The 16,603-nt window shown below is 34.6% G+C and overlaps 1 protein-coding gene and 1 non-coding gene across 2 annotated transcripts in view; one reads left to right on the top strand and one right to left on the bottom strand.

Moving 5' to 3' along the window:
• The window catches only part of XPR1 (xenotropic and polytropic retrovirus receptor 1), a 210,112-nt gene that overhangs the window by 178,149 nt on the left and 15,360 nt on the right, over positions 1-16,603 (top strand). The window lies entirely within an intron of this gene.
• On the bottom strand, positions 16,255-16,361 carry LOC131405050 (U6 spliceosomal RNA). The gene has a single exon (XR_009219912.1). It is a non-coding gene; the product is annotated as a U6 spliceosomal RNA (small nuclear RNA).

Below are 16,603 nucleotides of genomic sequence, written 5' to 3'. Positions count from 1 at the left end.
CATTTTTTTCTCTCAGTATAATTCTCTGGGGATTCATCCAGGTTGTTGCATAAATCAATAGTTTGTTCATTTTTATTGCTGAGTAATATTCCACAATATGGATGTACCATAGTTTAACCATTAAGCCACTGAATGACATTTGTGTTGTTTCCAATTTCAGACCCTTATGAATATAGCTGCTATAAAAATTTATGTGCAGGTTTTTGGTGAATATAGATTGTCATTTCTCTGGGTCAAGTGCTCAAGAATGCAATTGCTGGGTAGTATGTTGGCTGCATGTTTAGTTTTTTTTAAAAAACTGCCAAACTATTTTCGGAGTAACTGTACCATGTTACATTCTCATTAGCAATGTATGAGTGATCCAATTTCTCCACATCCTCACCAGCTTTTGATGATGTCACTCTTTTTTATTTTAGCCCTTCAGATAGGTGTGTAGTAATATCTCATTGTGATCTTAGTTTTTTGAACATCGTTTCATATGCTTATTTGCCATCTGTATATTCTCTTCAGTGAAATGTCTATTGGTGTCTTATGCCCATTTTCTAATTGGCTTGTTTGTTTTTTTTATTGTTGAGTTTTTAGAGTTCTTTATATATTTTAGATACTAGCCCTTTGTTGGATAATATTTACAAATATTTTCTCCCAGTCTTCAGCTTGTCTTTTTTTTGAATGATTAATGAACTTGATTTTTGTGTGTGTGTGTGTGTGAGGAATGTCAGTCCTGAGCTAACATCCATGCCAATCCTCCTCTTTTTGCTGAGGAAGACCAGCCCTGAGCTAACATCTACTGCCAATCCTCCCCCTTTGGTTTTTTTCCCTTTTTCTCCCCAAAGCCCCAGCACATAGTTGTATGTCATAGTTGCACATCCTTCTAGTTGCTGTATGTGGGACGACGCCTCAGCATGGCCAGAGAAGCGGTACGTCGGTGCGTGCCCGGGATCCGAACCCGGGCCATCAGTAGCAGAGCTCCCGCACTTAACCGCTAAGCCCTGGGGCCGGCCCCTGGACTTGATTTGTTAATGCAGTTTTAGATTTACAGAATAATTGAGCAGATAGTACATAGAATTCCATATACCCACCTCACCCCCAGCCCACACCACTCTCACATGGTTTCCCCTATTATTAACATCTTGCATTTGTGTGGTCCATTTGTTACAATTAATGAACCAATATTGATAGATTATTATTAACTATAGTCCACAGTTTACATTAAGATTCACTCTTTGTGTTGTACGGTTCTGTAGGTTGTGACAAATGCATAATGACATGTATCCACCATTACGATTTCATACAGAATACCCTAAAAATCCCCTGTGCTTCACCTATTCATCCTTCTCCTTCCTCTCCCTGAGAAACCACTGATCTTTTTACTCTCTCTATAGGTATGCCTTCCAAAATGTCATATAGTTGGAACCATACAGTATGTAGTCTTTTCAGACTGACTTTTTTCACTTAACAATTGGCATTTAAGGTTTTTCCAATGTCTTTTTGTGGGTTGAACGTGTATTTCTTTTTATAGCTGAGTAATATTCCATTGTATGGATGTACCAGTTTATTCATCTATTCACCTGCTGAAGCACATCTTAGTTACTTCCAATTTTTGACGATTATGAATAAAGCTGCTATAAACATCTGTGTGCTGGTTTTTGTGTGGTCATAACTTTTCAACCCAACTCAACCTAGGAGTACAATTGCTGGATCATATGGTAAGACTATGTTTAGCTTTGTAAGAAACTGCCAAACTGTCTTCTAAAGTGTCTGTACCATATTGCATTTCTATCAACAATGAATGAAAGTTGTTGTTGCTCTGCATGCTTGTTAGCATTTGATATTGTCAATTTTTTTAATTTTAGCCACTCTAATAGTTGTGTAGTGGTATCTCATTGCTGTTTTAATTTGCAGTTCCCTGATGACTTGTGATGTTGAACATCTTTGCAAATGCTTCTTTGCCGTCTGCATATCTTCTTTGGTAGGGTGTCTCTTCAGACCTCTTGCCCATTTTCTAATTGGGTTGTTTGTTTTATTATTGTTGTTTTAAGAGTTCTTTGTATATTTTTGGATACAAGTTATTAGATAATATTTGCAAATATTTCCCCCCAGTCTGCAGCTTGTCTTTTCATCCTCTTAACATGGCCTTTCGCAAAGCAAAAGTTTTTAATTTTGGTAAAGCCTACCTTACCAATTTTTCCTTTTATGGATCGTGCTTTTGGTTTCAAGTCTAAGAACTCTTTGTCTAGCCCTAGAGCCTGAAGGTTTTCTATGTCTTTTTTCTACGAGTTTTATGTCTCACATTTAAATTTGTGATCTATTTTGAGTTAATTTTTGTATAAGGCATGAGACAGGTTGAGGTTCATTTTTTTGCCAGTGGATGTCCAATTGCTCCAGCATCTTTTGTCTAAAGGGCTGTCTTTCCTCTCTTAAATTGCTTTTGTGCTTCCGTAAAAACCAGTTGAGCTTATCGCTCTGGTCTATTTCTGGGCTCTCTATTCCGTTGCATTGATTTATGAATCTGTCCCTCTGCCAGTACACACAATCTTGATTACTATGGCTATATAATAAGTCTTAACACTGAGTAGATTGATTCCTCCTACTTTATTATTCTTTTTCAGAATTGTTTTAGCTATTCTAGTTCCTTTGCCTTTCTTTATAAATTTTAGAATAATCTTGTCTATATCTACAAAAAGTCTTGCTGCAATTTTGATGAGAATTGTGTTAGGGCCGGCCCAGTGGCGCAAGCGGTTAAGTGCACGCACTCTGCTGTGGCAGCCCCGGGTTCACCGGTTTGGATCCCGGGCGCGCACCGACGCACCACTTGGCAAGCCATGCTGTGACTGTGTCCCATATAAAGCGGAGGAAGATGGGCACGGATGTTAGCCCAGGGCCAGTATTCCTCAGCAAAAAAAGAGGAGGATTGGCAGATGTTAGCTCAGGGCCGATCTTCCTCACAAAAAAAAAAAAAAGAATTGTGTTAAACCTGTATATCAATTTGGGGGAGAACTGATGTCTTTACTATGTTGTGTCTTCCAGTCTATGAACGTGTTATCTCTCTACATTTATTTAGATCTTCTTTGAGTTCTTTCATTAGCATTTTGTATTTTTCAGTGTACAAGTCTGTTACATATTTTTTTCAGTGATCATAAGTGATGGTATTGTATTTTTAAATTTTGGTGTCCATGTGTTCGTTGCTAGTATGTAGAAATACAATTGATTTTTGTATGTTTATCTTATATCTTGTGACCATGCTGAATTCATTCATTCTAAGAGGATTTTTTTTGTATATTCCTTGGGATTATCTACATAGACAATTATGTCATCTACAGATAGGGACAGTTTTGTTTCTTCCTTTCTAATCTCTGTGCCTTTACTTCCTTTTATTTGTAGTTTATTGCTCTGGCTTGAGCTTCCAGTACAATGTTGAGTAAGAGTGGTGAGAGCAGATATCTTTGCCTTGTTTCCAGTCTTAGGGGAAAAGCATTCAGTTTTCCACCACTAAATATAATAAATAAAACTTCCTCAGCTAATGCTGTAGGGTTTTTTTTGACACTTTATCAGGTTGAGGAAGTTCCCCTCTATTCCTGTTTCTCTGAGTATTTATTTTGTCATGATTGGGTGTTAAATTTTTTTCAAATGCTGTTTCTGGATCATTTGATATGATCCTGTGATTTTTCTTCTAAACTTTAGCTCATTAATATGGTAAATTACATTATTGATTTTTGAATAATGAACCAGCCTTGCATCTCTGGAATAAACCCCACTTGGTCATGGTATATAATTCTTTTTATATGGTTGCTGAATTCTATTTGCTATTATTTTGTTAAGAACTTTAAGGTGTAAAACTAATTTTATAAAATGAGGTGGGAAGTTTTCTCTCTTCTAATTTGTGGAAGAGTTCTTCTTTAAAAGTTTGGTAGAAGTCTCCAGTGAAACCATCTGGGACTGGAAATTTATTTTGGGGGTGTTTTCGAATTACAATTGCAATTTCCTTAATAGTTATAGGATTATTCAAGTTATCTATTTCAAATTGGTGAATTGTGATAGTCTCTGTTTTTTGAGGAATTTGGTCCATTTCATCTATCTTGTCTAAATTTATGGGTGTAGAGTTTTCTATAGTATTCCTAGACATCAGAGTTCGTAGTGATATCCCCTTCCCCTCTTTCATTCCTAATATTGGTAGTCTGTGTCTTCTCTCTTTTCTTTGTCAGTCATAGTAGAAGTTTGTTGATTTTATTAATCTTTTCAAAGAATCAGCTGTTTGTTTCATTGATTTTTCTTTTCAATTTTATTGATTTTTGTTCTTATCTTTATTATTTCCTTCCTTCTGCTTGCTTTGGATTTATTTTGCTTTCCTTTCTCTAGATTCTTAAGGGGGGAGTTTAGATTATAGATTTGAGACTTTTTCTCTTTTCTAATATATGTGATTGTGTGTATAATATATGTTTAATGCTAGGCATTTCCCTCTCAGCACAGCTTTGGCCGTGTCCCACAAATTTTGATATGTTGTTTTTTCATTGTATTTAGTTTAATGTATTTTTAAATTTCCCTTGAGACTTTCTTTTTGATGCATGAATTATTTAGTCATATGTTTTTTAGTTTCCAAGTCTTTGGAGATTTTTCTGTGGCCCATCTTGGTATATGTTCAGTGGGCACTTGAAAAGAATGTGCTTTTATTGGATGGAGTGTTTATTAGATCCTGTTGGTTGATGATGTTGCTGAGTTCTCTGTCCTTGCTTATTTTCTATCTATTGGGTCTATCAGTTGTTGAGGAGGAGAGTTGAAATCTCCAACTATAATTGTGAATTTGTCTATTTCTCCTTTCAATTTTATCAGTTTTTCTTTCACATATTCTGCTACTCTGTTGTTTGATGTACACACAATTAGAATTGCGACATCTTCTTGGTAGATTGACTCTTTTATCATTATATAATGCCTCTGTCTCCAATAATTTTCTTTTCTCTGAAATCTGCTTTATTTGATAGTAATGAATTCACCCTGCTTTCTTTTGATTAATGTTTACATGATATTTTTTCATCCTTTTACTTTCAACCTACTAATAAATTATATTTGAAATGAGTTTCTTGTAGACACGATATAGTTGGGTCATAGTTTTTAATCCATTCTACCAGTCTTTTTTAATTGGTATATTTAGACCATTGACAGGTAATGTAATTATTGATATGTTAGAATTTGTGTGCCTTTTTTTTTGGTTTTCTGCTCTCTCTGCTTTTTATTTCTCTGTTTTTACTTGAACATTTTTAAAGTTCCATTTTGATTTGTCTATAGCATTTTTTAGTGTATCTCTGTGTAGCTTCTTTAGTGATTGTTCTAAGTATTACATTATATATACATAACTTATCCCAGTATCCTAGTGTCGTCATTTTACCAGAGTGACTTATAGAAACCTTACTTGCCTTTACATCTCTTTATCCTCCCCCAATTATAATTGTAATGTAAGTCTTAAATATTTCCTCTACATACATTTAGAACCACATCAGACAGTGTTATAATTTTTGCTTCAGCTATCAAGCTTAATTTGGAAAACTCAAAAGGAAAAGGAAAGCCTATTGTGTTTACCCATATTTTTGCTTGCTGGGTTCTTTCTTCTTTCTTGAAGTTTTAAGGTTTCTTCTTTTATTATTTTCTTTCTGTTTAGAGAATTCAACAATTCTTTTAGGGTAGATTTGCTGACAAATTCTCTTACTTTTCAATTATCCGAGAATAGCTTGATTTCCCCTTCATTTCCTGAAAGATATTTTGTTTGAGTATAAGATTCTGGGTTTGAAAAAAAAAAAAAAAAAAGATTCTGGGTTTATAGTTCTTTTTTTCAGCACCTGATAAGTTTTGTGCTGCTTCCTTCTGGCTTCTAGAAAATTTCTGATGAGAAATCTGCTGTCATTTATTTATTTATTTATTTATTTTGTGAGGAAGATCAGCCCTGTGCTAACATCTGCCAATCTTCCTCATTTTTTGCTGAGGAAGACTGGCCCTGGGCTAACATCCATGCCCATCTTCCTCTACTTTATATGGGACGCTGCCACAGCATGGCTTGACAAACAGTGCGTCGGTGCACGCCCAGGATCCGAACCAGCAAACCCCGGGCCGCCAGAGCAGAGCACGAGCACTTAACCGCTTGCGCCACTGGGCCGGCCCTCTGCTGTCATTTAAATTGTTTTAACCCTGATGGTTAAGGTATCAGATTTTTCTTGCCTGCTTTCAAGATTTTTTTTCTTTGTCTTCAGTTTTCAGAAGCTTAATAATAATGTGTTTTGACATGGATTTCTTTATTTATTCTATTTAAGGTCTATTTAAGGTCATTCTATTTATTTCTTTATTTATTCTATTTAGGTTTGCTCAATTTCTTGAATCTGTCAGTTTGTGTCTCTTACCAAATTTGGGGAGTTATCAGCCATTTTTTCTTCAAGTACTTTTTCAGCTTCCCCCTTTTCTCTCCTTCTGGGCTCTGATGACCCAAATGTTAGGTCATTTCTTATGGTCACGTAGGTCCCTGAATCTCTCACTTCATTTTTTTTTTTCAGTCTATTTTCTCTCTGTTGTTCAGGTTGGATAATTTCTATTGTTCTGTCTTCAGTTTGCTGATTCCTTCCTCTGTCTCGTCTATTCTGCTAACACAATTTGCTGAGCTTTTTATTTGGGTTATTGTATTTTCCAATTCTGATATTTCCATTTGGTTTTTCTTTATGTCTTCTATTTCTTTTCTGAGACTTTCTGGTATCTTTGCTGAGGCTTTCTGTTTTTTCATTGGTTTGAGCATTTCATAATTCATCATTAAAGCAATTGTATCATGACTGCTTTAAATTCTTTGTCAAATAATTCCAACATCTCTGTCATCTGAGTTTTGGCATCCATTGATTGTCTTTTTTGCGTTTAGTTTGAGATCTTCCTGGTTCTTGGTATGACTAGTGGTTTTCGATTGAAACCTGGACATTTTGGGTATTATGGTACGAAACTTTGGAGATATATGCAGACACACACACACACACACCCTTTATTATCCTTTGGATTCAGAACATTTGCTGCTTTTATATGGTAGCAGTAGCTGCCAACTAACAGCCTTGGCATCATCACCTTCTTTGTCACCAATACTAGTGCATTTGTGTGATTATTTGAATATTTTATTGTATTTTGTGCATTTTTATTAAAATGGGTGAGAATTATAAAACATAGTACACATCATTATTAAAAAGAAATGTCTCAAGTTGAACACAATTAAAACAAAGATGGAAATCATTCGGCATGTAGAAAGCAACAATTTTAAAGCATCAGTGCAACACTCATTGGATTTGAAGAGATTAGCTGTGTTCTGTTGTAAAGGGTAAACGCAAAGAATGTCTGGAAGATGTTGGGAATAATGTCATTAAAGATTATCTCTAAAAGGCAAGGAAGGTATCATAAGGGGTTTTATTGTCTTTACTTTTAGCTCTCAGGAAATAAAATCCTCATATAACATGTACATCTGTTACTTGAATTTTTCATATTCAGCTTTATACAAGTTTTCAGGGACACATTGCATGTGTAGGCTGCCCAGAAACCATGTTGCCTCCCCCAAATTCAATTTGGCAGGTTAAATTAATTGAGTTCCTACTACATGCCGTGTAGTTCATAGGCCCTGGAAAAATGCAGACATGAGGTCTCTCCCTAAGAGACATTACAATTTAATGGAAAAGACAAATATATATACAATTCACTCTAGTGTAAAGTTAAATTCTTTTTAAAATGCTAGATAGGATACAGTCTTACGGGAAAGAGAAAAGAAGTACGTGTATATACATTGTAAAAGACAGAATATAAGCACAAACAAAATGTTTTATGAAAAGACTATCATAGGAAGGAGAGATTACCTTCTTTCTAAACTTACATGTTTTATTTTGTCCTTTGCTAACTTTTATTATTAAATTTTTATTCATGTCAGAAATATTAACTTGAAAGGGGGTTTTTATGATAATTCTTCATTGCTTTTCTCAAGCCTCTAACTCAGTCTTTTCTGCTTTACTTTTTTACTTTTACAGACAACTTTGTCTCCTGCTACCTTGGGAAAGGGAACCTATCAGGAATCATTTTCCTTCAGCTACCTTCTACCTACATACTTACTTAATCCAAACCCATTCTCACCATATTTTTCTCAGTCTTGCGTAACAAGATTTCCCTCCTAATGTACTCTGACCTCATTTTCTCCTTTGTCTTTCGGGATCTTGCTCTGGCAGTCATCCCTTTTCTTTCCTAAATATTCAGTCTCTTCATCATACTGGCTCCTTCCTTTCAGCCTATACACATGCTTAAGAGTCTCTCACCCTGAAGACTTCCCTTGTCTCATTAAGCCATCTGATCTGGTCTCTTTCCTTTTCTCATTCCTACATCTCAAAATAGTAGTCTGCCTATCCTCACTGTCTCTATTCCTATAGCCACAGTAACTCTATATAATATTTAAACATCTTTACAAACCTTGAAATGTATACAAATATAGGATTAGGATTTATATTTTGATATGGATAAGGAGAAGCTCTATAACATTTGAAAGAGCTCTCCTCTCTTTGGATCTTCGGTGTAAAGAAATACAGGGAGCATAAACTCAACCAAGTTTAGTCAAATGCAGTGTAGATGGAAAACTTCTGTTTCTGATTGTATCCTTGCCCTTTTCAGAGAAGAGGCTTGTGTTATTTTGATGGTTTCAAAATGGTTTCAACCGTTGTCTACGTATATATGACTTTCAAATCTGTATCTCAAGCTTCTTATTTTTATTTCCAGTTGTTTCCTGGGCATTTTCCATCTTGATGTCTCATAGATACCTCAAAGTCAACATATTCAAAACTAAACTAAGTTTTTTTCCGTAAGCTTGCTTCAGGCCCCATGTTTACTATCTCAGTTCATGGCGCTAAACCACCCAGTCACCCAGGTTAAAAACTAGGAGTCATCTGTGACTCTACTCTTTATCTTACCTTCACAGCTCACTAATTCCTGCCAATTTTAGTTCCTAAATATTTCTCAGTGTTTGCCTGACCTGTCTATACATGTACTTCTTCTCCATTCTAGTCCTTATCATTTCTCACTGGGCTACTACAGCAGCCTTCTCATTAGTACAGTGCTTTCAGTCTTCACCCCTCAAACTCATCTCCCCTGTTATATCTAGCATTGCACTATTCAGTAATGTAGCTACTGGCTATATGTAGCTCTTGAGCACTTGAAATGTGCCTAGTCTAAATTGAAATGTCCTATGAGTGTAAAATACAAACTGGATTTTGAGGACATAGTATGAAAAAAAGTGTGTAAAAGATCTCATTAATAATTTTATATTGATTATATATTAAAGTATCATTTTAGATAAAGTAAAATATATTATTAATATTAATTTTACCTGTTTCTTTTTAAATGTGGTTACTAGAAAATGTAATATTACTTATGTAACTCTTCCTTCAGCTTTCCATGTGGGTGGCTCCTTCTCATTACTCAGGTCTCAACTTGGAAACCTTCTCTGCCTGAATACTATCTAGAGGAATTCTGCCAGTCTCAGTCATGTCACCCTGTTCTGTTTTCTTTATGGTGCTTTTCACTGTCTGAAATCCTCTTGTTTATTTGTGTATTTGATTATTATCTACCCTTACTAAGTAGGAAGCTTCATTGCAGCAGGAAATTTGCCCATTAATGAATAAGATGCACTACTGTGTGCCCGGTACCTAGAATAGTATCTGGCATATAGTAGGTACTCATTGAATGAATGAATGGTGTCTACTCTATTTGACATGGCTCTTTCTGCCTCATAAACCTGTTTAACTCATAACCAAGTCCTTTCAAGACTCAGTTCAAGTAGCACCTCCTCCACAAAGCCTTTCCTGGCTCTTCCCCCTGCTGAAACCCTGGCTTATTGATTCCTCCTCTATGCACAGGTCTACAATTGCACTTACACATTTTGTTTTTGCTTACTTTATATCTCTTTTCTTTTACACTTAGCCCCTAATAGTTCTTCAGTACATCCCCATTCTCTAAAATATAGCTGGTTACCCAACAGACGTTCAACATGTGTCTGTTGAATGTAGAAGTATGCAGATTTTTCTTTGGAGTTAATCTTAAGTATTATAACTATATAATAAATAATGCATCTTATAGTAGACACTCAGTAAACATTTGTTGAATGAATAAATGAATTCCTGTTTACTATTTTTCTTTTTATTATTATTTTACCGAGGTCATAATGGTTTATAACGTTGTGAAATTTCAGGTGTACATTATTATTTATCAGTTTCTGTATAGACTGCATCATGCTTATTACCAATAGTCTAATTTTTATCTGTCACCATATATATGTGCCCCTTTACCTCTTTTGGCCACGCCCCAACTCCCTTCCCCTCTGGTAACCACTGATCTGTTCTCTTTATAATTATAAAAACAATATAGCAATATTAAAAGCTTGTTTAAATCATTTATAAAATCATCACCCTAATAGCAACTATTTTCCTTAGCCCATTTTCTTCCTGTCTTTTTCTGTCTTTTTTAACTGAGATATTATTGACATACAACATTATATTAAATTCAGGTGTACAACATAATGATTTGATATTTGTATATGTTGCGAAATGATCCCACAGTAAGTCTAGTTACCATCCGTCACCATCCATGGTTAGAGAATTTTTTTTCTTGTGATGAGGACTTTTAAGATTTACTCTCTTAGCAACTTTCAAATATGCAATACATTGTTATTAACTATAGTCTCCATGTTGTATGTTACATATCCATGATGTATTTATTTTATAACAGAAAGTTCGTACCTTTTGAATCCCTTCACTCATTTTGCCTACTCCCCTACCCTCTGCCTCTGGCAACCACCAATCTGTGCTCTGAATCTATGAGCTTGGTTTTGTTTTGTTTTGTTTTAGTTTCCACATGTAAGTGAGATCATACGGTATTTGTCTTTCTCTCTCTGATTTATTTCACTTAACATAATGCCCTCAAGGTCCATCCATGTTATCGCAAATGGTAAGATTTCATTCTTTTTTATGGCTGAATAATATTCCATTGGGAAATATATATATATATATATATATATATACACACACACACACACGTATATATCACATTTCCTTTATCCATTCATCCATCACTGGGCGCTTAGGTTGTTTCCATATCTTGGGTATTGTAAATAATGCTGCAGTGAACATGGGGGTACATATATCTTTTTGAGTTAGTATTTTCATTATCTTCAAATAAATACCCAGAAGAGGAATTGCTGGATCATATAGTAGTTCTTTTTTTAAATATTTTCAGGAACCTCCATATTGTTTTCTGTAGTGGCTGCACCAGTTTACATTCTCACCAACAGTACACAAGGTTTCCTTTTCTCCACATCCTCACCAACACTGGTTATTTCTTGTCTTTTTGATAATAGCCATTCTAACAGGTGTGAGGTGATATCTCATTGTGGTTTTATTTTTGCATTTTCCTGATGATTAGTGATGTTGAGAATCTTTTCATGTGTCTGTTGGCCATCTGTATGTCTTCTTTGGAAAAATATCTACTCAGATCCTCTGCCCATTTTTAATTGGACTGTTTTTTTGCAATTGAGTTGTATGATTTCTTTATGTATTTTGGATATTAACCCTTTATCAGATATATGATTTACAGATATTTTCTCCCATTCAGTATGTTGCCTTTTCATTTTGTTGATGGTTTCCTTTGCTGTACAGAAGCTTTTTAGTTTGGTGTAATCCCATTTGTTTATTTTGCTTTTGTTGCCTTGGTTTTTGGTGTCAAATCCAAAAATTCATCTCCAAGACCAATTTCAAGGAGGCTTACCACCTGTGTTTTCTTCTAGAAATTTTATGGGTTCAGGTCTTATGTTCAAGTGTTTAATCCATTTTGAGTTAATTTTTGTATATGGTGTAAGATAGTGTTCCAGTTTCATTCTTTTGCATGTTGCTGTCCAGTTTTCCCACCACTGTTTATTGAAGAGACTATCCTTTCTCCATTGTATATTCTTGGCTCCTTTATTGTAAATTAATTGACCATATATGCATGGGTTTATTTCTGGGCTCTCTATTCTGTTCCATTGATCTATGTGTCTGTTTTTATGCCAATACCATAGCTTTGTAATATAGTTTGAAATCAGGGAGCATGATGTCTCCAGCTTTGTTCTTTTTTCTCAAGATTGCTTTGGCTATTTGGAGTCTTTTGTGGGTCTGTACAAATTTTATAATTGTTCTAACTCTGTGAAAAATGCCACTGGAATTTTAATAGGGACTGCATTGAATCTGTAGATTGTTTTGGGTAGTAGGGACATTTTAACAATATTAAATCTGGGCATGGGACATCTTCCCATGAACATGGGATATCTTTCCATTTATTTGTGTGTTTTTCAGTTTCTTTCATCAGTGTCTTGTAGTTTTCAGTGTACAGGTCTTTCACCTCTTTGGTTAAATATATTCTTAGGTATTTTATTCTTTTTGATGTAATTGTAAATGAGATTGTTTTCTTAATTTCTCTTTTTGATAGTTCATTATTAGCATATAGAAATGCAACAGATTTCTGTATATTGATTTTGTATGCTGCAACTCTGCTAAATCCATTTATTAGTTGTAATAGTTTTTTAGTGGAGTCTTTAGGATTTTCTATTTATAGTATGTCATTTGCAAATACTGACAGTTTTACTTCTTCTTTTCCAATTTGGATGTCTTTTATTTCTTTTTCTTGCCTAATTGCTCTGGCTAGGACTTCCAATACTCTGTTGAATAAAAGTGGTAAGAGTGGATATCCTTGTCTTGTTCCTGATCTTAGTGGAAAAGCTTTCAGCTTTTCACTGTTGAATATGATGTCAGCTGTGGGCTTATCATATATGGCCTTTATTATGTTGAGGTATGTTCCCTCCATACCCACTTTGTTGAGAGTTTTTGTCTTTATCCTTCATTTTGTTAATGTGGTGTATCATGCTTGATTTGTGGATGTAGAGCAATCTTTGCATCCCTGCAATAAATCCCACTTGATCATGGTGTATCCTTTTAATGTATTGTTGAATTTGGTTTGCTAATATTTCATTGAGAATTTTTGTATCTTTTTTCTTGTCTTTTTCTTTTATTTTTAATTATACAAGTAAAACTTAGATATGTATATATCACTGTATAAGTGAAATTCAAGTAACACAGAAATACATACAATTAAAAGTGAGTCCCCTAATAATTATACTTCCTTCATCAGGGATAGCCACGTCTGTCTTTTATATAAACATAGTTTTCTTTAGAGTATGAAATAATAATATGTGTATAGTTTTAAAATTCTATTTTATACATAGCTTAGAAATGTTTTTAATGTTACTTCATAGTTTTGCAGAACTGTTTTTTCATTTTTGAGGTGAGATGGACTTAGAGAAACATCACTGTCTAGTACAAATAGTTCTTGGGATACATTCCTATTTCTAATTTCCTCATTTATCCATAGGCCTAATTATTTCCATTTTCGTCTCCATCATTTTAAAGTTGTGAATTTTCTCTAATCACAAAGTTGTAAAGAGTCAGAGTCTAGATTCAAACACAGATCTTCTAACTTCAAATCCAGTTATCTTTGCACTTACTGTCTCTCTGAACTTCAGCTTCCTTAACTGTAAAATGGGAATAATTATGTCTGTCTTGGCTGCCCTGAGGATAAATATGATAATCACCTGAGGAGGTCTAATATATGTGACCTCACATATTAACTAAAGCACATTAAAGATCAGGGAAGTGTCCATATCCATTAATTTTTCACAGAGCCATATTAATCTCATAATTCAGTGGTTTGATTTTTTTGGGTTGTAGGAATAGAACTAGGATTTGCTAGATGCCAAACTCATTCATAACTCAGCTTACTGATATAGGTTTAGGCTTTGAAAAGGTGTCCAGTCTATTTTATTTGTTTTCTTATTTAATTTCAGGTTAAACGCTAGTGAACTATTACCAGAGCAGAAATATTTTAGTTGAAAAGAAGACCATTCACTTTCTCTTCACACAGTGCCACTTTTTTCATTTTTAAAATATCCTCCCTGGAATATGATTTAGGATGATTTCCATGTGTACTTTTTCTCATTTCTCTCTTAGCACTTTTCCTGACATGTTATTTTTCTTTATCCTTCTGACAATGGCTATGGGTACAAAACTCTAAGAAGCTTATTTTTATTTGTTTTAGATTCAGTAGATATCATTACCATAAATATGTCCAGTATGAATTATGCGTCTAACGTGGCAGGTGTGTAATAGATAGACTCTTAGGGTAGAATAGCAATGACTTGATTTTCTGTAATTCCGAACATCACTAAAGTGGGCTACCAGTTAGCCAAGAGAGAATTAGATGTAATTGCTTGCCTAAAGTGATGATATCTTTCCAGTACTTCCCCTGAATACTGATGAAAGCAGATAAGTTCAGGGAGAATCACTCCTCATTTGGGAATGGGAAGGATCAAATAAGGGTAATAATTAAAAAGAGACCAAAATGTAGCATATCTAGACCAGATGTACACTAATCATTGTTTGAAGAAGTCCATAAGATAAAACTTTTCTTTTTTTTTTTCTTTTTTTCGTGAGGAAGATTGGCCCTGAGCTAACATCTGTGCCCATCTTCCTCTATTTAGTATGTGGGATTGCCGCCACAGCGTGGCTTGATGAGCAGTGCGTAGATCTGTGCCTGGGATCCGAACCTCTGAACCCTGGGCCGCAGAAGTAGAGCGCATGAACTTAACCACTACGCCACTGGGCCGACCCCCAATAAAACATTTCTTATTCCAAAATATTCTCTTAAAATATTTTGATATTTGGTTTTTTAAAAGTCAGTCAGTCCTCATGTATGCTTGCTTCATAGAAATTTCATAGACATACTAAGGGCTTAGAAAGGAGGAAGGCACTTGACCCGTTGTACCATTTTAAGATTTATGTTCTAAGGATAGGACTTGTATTTAAAATCTAGAAAAAATAAAATTGGCTCATAGCTCCTTTTTTTTTTTTTACTTTTCCCCCCACAGCCTTCTTTTATATAATAATTTGAATTCCGTGATTTCTTCAATAATTAGGAAAGAAAATCAGCTTTCACTAGTAAGACTTGATATTTCCTATAGTCACTTGAGTTTATTTTGTAGCCTCCTGCTAAATGTAATATTACTCTATTCTCATTTGGTTACTCTCACTAGCAAACAAAATGATTGTTTATTGTTGCAAAAACTAAATGAGAAAATATATGTAAAGCACCTGGCACAATGAACAGTATTACTCAGCTAGACCCTGTATCTGTCTATAGAATGAAATAAACAGATACATCAGAACACATTCAACTAAACCTAGATAATACGTATTTTGTTAGACCTTTTAAATTGATAACTCAAATGGCACAATGTTTTAGTATAAATATTCAACTCAATTTGCTTTTGATGAAGAAAAGTTTTTGTGGAAATAGTTTAAACTTGAAAATGTGTTTATATCCAAGCTTGACTGTTCAGTAGAATCACTTTTGGACCATTTAAAAAATATTAGTTTCTCTTCCCTGCCACTGACTTTCCAGGAGAAGAGGCTGGACAGTGGTGTGCTGGTGTGTGTTTAATAAACAAGCTCAGGGGGGTGCGGTTAGGAGGCACTGATTTGCAGTGTTTGCTGATTTCCGTGGTGTAAATACTTCCACCCAGCCAAGTTCAGGCTACTAAAATAATAACATTGAGTATTGGGAAAAGATGTACAGTAGCACAACATTATATAGTATTTCCATCATACAGATACGATAAACATAAATAACCTGAAAGAAGAGATAATGGCAAAATTTAGTAAAATAATTGAGAAGTCATGAATTTTGAGATTTTGTTACCTTTGTTTTTAATATAACTAATTGTAAATTTATGTAATTTAATTTTTAATAATGACTGTGTTTACAACCAGCTTATAAAGTTTCTGAACATTTATCAGCTCTCATGAGCTTGTTCGAAGTGACACTGATACAACACTGTAACTCTGATATATCTGTATTTTTTTAACCTACTAAGTAATTCTGATGCAAGCAACCTGCCAACTAGACCAGTTATTTTCCTAAAATACAGATCTGATCCTAAGACCCAAGAAGGCATTCCACAGCTAGACTCAAAATGTCTTTTTCAAATCATCAAAAGCCTCATTTTATTTTATTTTATTTTTTTAATTTTTTGTTTATTGCAGTAACATTGGTTTATAACATTGTAAAAATTTCAGGTGTACATCATTATACTTCTATTTCTGCATAGATTACATCATGTTCGCCACTAAAATACTAAAAAATATGGAACGCTTCACGAATTTGCGTGTCATCCTTGCGCAGGGGCCATGCTAATCTTCTCTGTATCGTTCCAATTTTAGTATATGTGCTGCCGAAGCGAGCGCAAAAGCCTCATTTTAAATCATCATAAATCTTTACATCATCTATATTTCACCCACACTAGATTTAGATTACTTGTAGCTTCTCAAACACACCTTGCACTTTCCCACTCCCATACCTTTTCATTATCTTCCTTCAGCCTTGAATGGCCTTGCCTCATCTGCCTGACTTTTGCAACGCTATTTATTTATCCTTCTAGAAATAACTCAAATGCTACTTCCTCTTATTTCCTACTGTTGGAAACATT

Source organism: Diceros bicornis, chromosome 4, assembly GCF_020826845.1.
Source record: "Diceros bicornis minor isolate mBicDic1 chromosome 4, mDicBic1.mat.cur, whole genome shotgun sequence".
NCBI lineage: Eukaryota > Metazoa > Chordata > Mammalia > Perissodactyla > Rhinocerotidae > Diceros > Diceros bicornis.
The sequence above is the reverse complement of the archived record's forward strand: the minus strand, read 5'-3'. Positions and strand labels throughout refer to the sequence as shown.